This window comes from Patella vulgata, chromosome 6, assembly GCF_932274485.2.
Source record: "Patella vulgata chromosome 6, xgPatVulg1.2, whole genome shotgun sequence".
Lineage (NCBI taxonomy): Eukaryota > Metazoa > Mollusca > Gastropoda > Patellidae > Patella > Patella vulgata.
Genome location: NC_065884.2, coordinates 27,006,540 through 27,011,539, shown reverse-complemented (window position 1 = coordinate 27,011,539; position 5,000 = coordinate 27,006,540). Strand labels below are relative to the sequence as shown.

Sequence of the window (5,000 nt, the reverse complement as noted above, 5' to 3'; positions counted from 1 at the left end):
GTAGGTGCCCAATTTTTCCTCGCCATCAGCCGCCACTTTTTGCTTTGGCGATATAAAAATATTTAGCCAATGTCCCGTCCCGTATACTGATACTTTAAAGCTCTCTTAGTTTGGGGATGTAGCTCAGTGGTAGAGCGTTTGCTTCGCATGTGAAAGGCCCCGGGTTCAATCCCCGGCATCTCCAATAGCTCCCATCAGCTTATTTTTTGGAAACATTAAAACGGCAGGACACATATACGTGATGTCAGCTGCGATGGCCGAGTGGTTAAGGCGTTGGACTTGAAATCCAATGGGTTCTACCCGCGTAGGTTCGAATCCTGCTCGCAGCGAAAAAGCTTTTGTTCTCATTTATTCTGACAAATTTCGGACATACTCCCTTTACTTACTATAGATTGGCGCTGCCGTTTCGCATTCGCATTTGGAGGCGTGACATCAATTAAAGGTTGTATTGGGGATGTAGCTCAGTGGTAGAGCGTTCGCTTTGCATGTGAAAGGCCCCGGGTTCGATACCCGGCATCTCCATAAGAAACTTTTTGACTTGTATAGACACACCCCACTGTGTGCGGTGTTCGGTTCGTTTCGTCAACACCACATATCGTCTCCGATATGGTCTAGCGGTTAGGATTCCTGGCTTTCACCCAGGCGGCCCGGGTTCGACTCCCGGTATCGGAACAATGTTTTTTGCGATATTGATTGCGTTTTCTACCTGAAATACGATCTATTTTTGAATAGCCTTTACAATGCCCCAATTGTAACGGGCCCGGTTAGCTCAGTCGGTAGAGCATCAGACTAAACACCAAAACAGAGACAGAAGAAGGGAATGAAACAGTTCTAGATAAGAAAGAGAAAGACATAAGTGACGATGAAGATATTGCGGATGAAAAAGATGAATATAAGAAAGATGATGAAAACAAAGACGCCACTATTGAACCCAGTGAGTCAACACGAAATGAAGGTGAAGCAACGATAGAAACCGATTTTGACATAAAAGATTACTCGATCATCGCTGATGCTGAAACACCCCTGACGACAGAAAACACAAGAGGTTTTTTTAGACGAAATCGACTCATTACTTCTCCGGATCTTAAAACCATTATAAATGTAGTAACAAACAGAACAAGACGGGAAGGAAATACAGATAGCAAAAATATGGATAAAGATAAAGACAAAGATAAAGATAAAGACAAAGGTAAAGACAAAGAGAAAGGCAAAGAGAAAGACATAGAAAATGATAAAGATAAAGACATAGAGACAGGCATACGAAGAGAACGAGAGAAAAACACTAAAGGTTCAAAAAATTAACACTTATACTTACTTATGATATATTTAAATATTATATTTACTATACTATTAAATCAAATAATAATGCCTAAACTTGTAGTATTTAATGTAAATGGCCTTAGGGACCTAACTAAAACGACGAATATATTTACTTACCTAAAACAACTTAATGCTGACATCATATGTTTACAGGAAACGTTTTGGACAGACGAGATCATGCCGGTCGTGCAAAATCTCTGGGACGGTACTATACATTTTAGTAATTATACGAATCAAAGGCGGGGGGTAGCTATCTTAATACAAAATAAATACAAAAGCTGCATTTTAGATGATATAAATGATGAAGATGGTCGCATTATAAGAGTTGATATGATTGTTGATAATGTAAATATATCTGTAATGTCTATATATTGTCCAAATGACTACAGAGAAAGAGTTGATTTTATAAATAATTTAAATAAATATATTGATTATACAAGGGACATTTTATTAACCGGTGATTTTAATGAAGTTTTTAATGCATATTTAGATAGAAGTAAAGGTATGTCAACAATTAAAGTAAGCAGCCTAGCCCTTAATAATTTTGTGCTAAATAATAATTTATGTGATATTTTTAGATTCAAACATCCAGATAAACGTCAGTTTACGAGGAAAATGCTTATTAATAATGAATATAAAATGAGTAGAATAGATCATATTTTAATCAATAGAAGTTTGATACCCAATGTTTTTAATACCTCTATTATACATACTCGATTTTCCGATCACAGTATTGTCTCTTTAAACTTTGATTTATCTAAATGTGAACGTGGACCCGGAGTATATATACTAAATAACACCTTACTGTTTGACACTACATATTGTAAGATAATTAATGAAATAATAGAGAAGGCATGTAATGAGAGTATTCACACTACTGAACCACTTGTTTGGTGGGACAACTTGAAATATAGATTTAAAACCGAATCACAGAGATATTCTAAAAAGATTAGACGTCAAGAAAGGCATGAATTTTTCAATATACAAAATAAACTTCAACGGGAATATACTAGATTGTCGAATACGAAAACTCAAGATTTTACTTATATTTTAGAGTTAGAAAAAGAATTAGAATTATACGAGGTTAAATTATGTAAAGGTGCTATATTACGTAGTAAGGTTCAATCGGCTAATGAGACCGACACAAACTCTGCTTACTTCTTAAAGATTGAAAAACAACGCCAATCCACTAATTGTATTAAAGAATTAATTAATAATGATGGTAATGTTTTAACTGATTCTGTTGATATTTTATATGAATGTGCTTCTTTTTATAAATCCCTTTATAGTAAAGAAGATGACGATGATTGTAATATTGATTATATGTGTAACCTTATATCTAACACTGTCTCAGTGTACGACCGAGAGTATTGTGACAGCGAGGTCACTTTGACCGAACTTACTGACGCTGTTAACTCCATGTCTAACGGCAAGAGCACAGGACTTGATTCTCTTAGTAAAGAATTTTATTGCACGTTCTGGCCTAAACTTGGACCTATATATCTTAATATAATTAACCATATTTATAAAAATAATAATTTATCTAGATCGATGAGAAAAGGCATGTTGACATTAATCTATAAAGATAAAGGCGATAAACGCGATCTACGCAATTTTAGACCAATTTCACTGCTACAAACTGACTTTAAAATCTTATCAAGATGTCTTTCTCGTCGACTTAGGTCGGTTATTGATACAATTATTTCACCCGAACAAACTTGTGCTGTTCCTGGTCGTTCCATATACGATAATATAGCTAGTATAAGAGATGTTATTGATTACGCTGAGTATGAAAATTTAGAAGGGTTTATAGTCAAATTAGATGCCGAAAAAGCGTTTGATCGTGTCTCACACAAATACCTATTTTCTGTTTTAAAACATTTTGGATTTGGTCATGTTTTTATTAAATGGATTCAAATTCTATATAATTCTATTTTAAGCACAGTTAAGTGTAATGGACACCTCTCTCCCTTTTTCCCTGTTACACGTTCTGTTAGACAAGGGTGCCCCCTGTCAGCGATGTTATATGTGATTATTAATGAACCATTGAATATTTTGATTAAACAATCGCCACTGAAAGGTATTCCAATTGGCAGTACAGATATTTCACTACTATTTCAGTATGCAGACGATACGAATTTAACCCTCTCCGATATAAATTCATTAAATTCATTATGTGAGGTTTTAGACCCATTTTGTAAGGCTTCCGGCACTAAATTAAATATCTCCAAATCCGAAGTATTGCCGATTGGAAGATCGATAGACAAATCTTATAAACTGAATATCCCATTTAAATGTATTAAAGACGCAATTGAAATTTTAGGTGTATATGTAGGGCCTAATAAAGCCATGTGTAATGAGCTTAACTGGTCAACGAAGATTGAAAAAATTAAACTGATCTTAAATTTATGGCGTACACGCCACTTAACTTTAGCTGGCAAAGTAATGGTTATACAATCAATGTTACTATCAAAACTATGGTATACCGCCACCGTCGTACCGATACCTGACACGGTTATTCGTGAGGTCAATAAGATGATATGTAACTTCCTTTGGCGAGGCAAGCCACCCCTAATACAGTATAATACAGTGATTGGTAATAAATGGGACGGAGGTCTAGGCCTACCGAGTATAAGTTTAAAGGGTAAAGCCTTAGTATTAAAATGGATGATAAAGTATTTTGATACTACATACACCAGTGTCTGGAAATTACTTATGACATATTTTTTAAAGAATTATGCTAAATTAAATTTAACCCAAGAATTATTTACTCTTTACTATGATTATAAGGACTTAAATAAAATACCAGAATTCTATAAATGTTTATTATTAGCATGGGATGATCTCAATAAAGGCACTAGGCCTGAGCCGATTACTCTTCAGGATATTGTGTGTCAACCTATCTTTAATAATAACTATATTAAGTATAAAGACAGAAAACTTAACTTTGAAATCTTTAAATTGACTAATATCACTAAGATATATGATATTATCTACTATGTAAAGCCTGGATTTATACCTGTTCATTCTGTCATTGATATGATACATAACCATAAACCTGATTATAATGTTAATACAATCATCAGAAATTATGAAGTTATATTATTGAGTATTCCATCGCAATGGACCAAAATTATTAATAATGAATACTATGATGGGTTAGTTAATGTTAAAAACAAGTTTAATATTCTAAGTAATACTGTATTAACTATTGAATTAAATTCTAGATTTTGTTATGCCGAATTAATTAAGAATGTATTTGTACAACCGAAATCCTTAATGTTTTGGGATAGAGTAAATTTAACATGTAATTGGTCTATCATCTGGAAGAATATGTTCGGAAAATACAAAAATCCCAAACAAAGAGAATTAGACTTTAAGATAATGCATAATGTAATTTGGACTAAAGAAAGATTACATAAAATTGGTAAAGTTGACAATAATATTTGTCCTGTGTGTAAATCTGAGTCAGAAAACCTACTTCATTTATTTGTATACTGCTCATGCTTAAAAGGGCTTAAAACTCTAATAAAATCTATTATCGATGATGTAATGCCTACAACTATACCAGAAGACGATTTCAATAAATGTCTGTTATTTGGACTGCAGTCCAGTGATAAGTCGAACCCTAACGACCTTGTTAACACAACACTGAGTTGTACACGACAGACAATCTTTAG

At 33.8% G+C, this 5,000-nt stretch overlaps 4 non-coding genes across 4 annotated transcripts; all 4 read left to right on the top strand.

The window, feature by feature from the left end:
• The first annotated feature begins 112 nt into the window (after positions 1-112).
• Positions 113-184, top strand: Trnaa-cgc (transfer RNA alanine (anticodon CGC)). The gene has a single exon. It is a non-coding gene; the product is annotated as a tRNA-Ala (tRNA).
• A 63-nt stretch (positions 185-247) lies between these two features.
• On the top strand, positions 248-329 carry Trnas-uga (transfer RNA serine (anticodon UGA)). The gene has a single exon. It is a non-coding gene; the product is annotated as a tRNA-Ser (tRNA).
• Positions 330-450: 121 nt separating this feature from the next.
• Positions 451-522, top strand: Trnaa-ugc (transfer RNA alanine (anticodon UGC)). The gene has a single exon. It is a non-coding gene; the product is annotated as a tRNA-Ala (tRNA).
• A 78-nt stretch (positions 523-600) lies between these two features.
• On the top strand, positions 601-672 carry Trnae-uuc (transfer RNA glutamic acid (anticodon UUC)). The gene has a single exon. It is a non-coding gene; the product is annotated as a tRNA-Glu (tRNA).
• The last annotated feature ends 4,328 nt before the right edge of the window (positions 673-5,000 follow it).